Source organism: Crocuta crocuta, unplaced genomic scaffold (genome assembly GCF_008692635.1).
Source record: "Crocuta crocuta isolate KB4526 unplaced genomic scaffold, BGI_CrCroc_1.0 scaffold482, whole genome shotgun sequence".
In the NCBI taxonomy this organism is placed as follows: domain Eukaryota; kingdom Metazoa; phylum Chordata; class Mammalia; order Carnivora; family Hyaenidae; genus Crocuta; species Crocuta crocuta.
Genome location: NW_027527459.1, coordinates 1,825,855 through 1,826,218, shown reverse-complemented (window position 1 = coordinate 1,826,218; position 364 = coordinate 1,825,855). Strand labels below are relative to the sequence as shown.

The window sequence follows — 364 nt, the reverse complement described above, 5'->3', positions numbered from 1 at the left end:
CCTTTATTTTGGAATTTTTTTCCCCTGAGGGGAAACATCTCATAGACCTAGTATTTTATTGTGTGAATCTTCCTAATACACATGTCTTTTAAAAGAAGGGAAAATATTTTACAGCTGTCAGTTTTCTATACAACTCTCACCACTTTATCCTTTAGTTAACCTGTTCAACCATATGTTTAGGAAGATGTGTTGACTGTTAATAGATATACCATCTGCTCTTTATAACAATTATGTTCTATTTTTACTTGATGCTGAAGACCTTGAGCCAGTAGAAAATGGTATTCCAGCCATAAGATTATCAAAAACTTTCCTCTACAGTAAACAGAAAGACTATAAAAATGCACCTATTATTTTTCACTCAGAG

At 32.4% G+C, this 364-nt stretch overlaps 1 protein-coding gene across 1 annotated transcript in view; it reads left to right on the top strand.

The window, feature by feature from the left end:
• TENM1 (teneurin transmembrane protein 1) overlaps positions 1-364 on the top strand; it is a 556,664-nt gene that overhangs the window by 293,816 nt on the left and 262,484 nt on the right. The window lies entirely within an intron of this gene.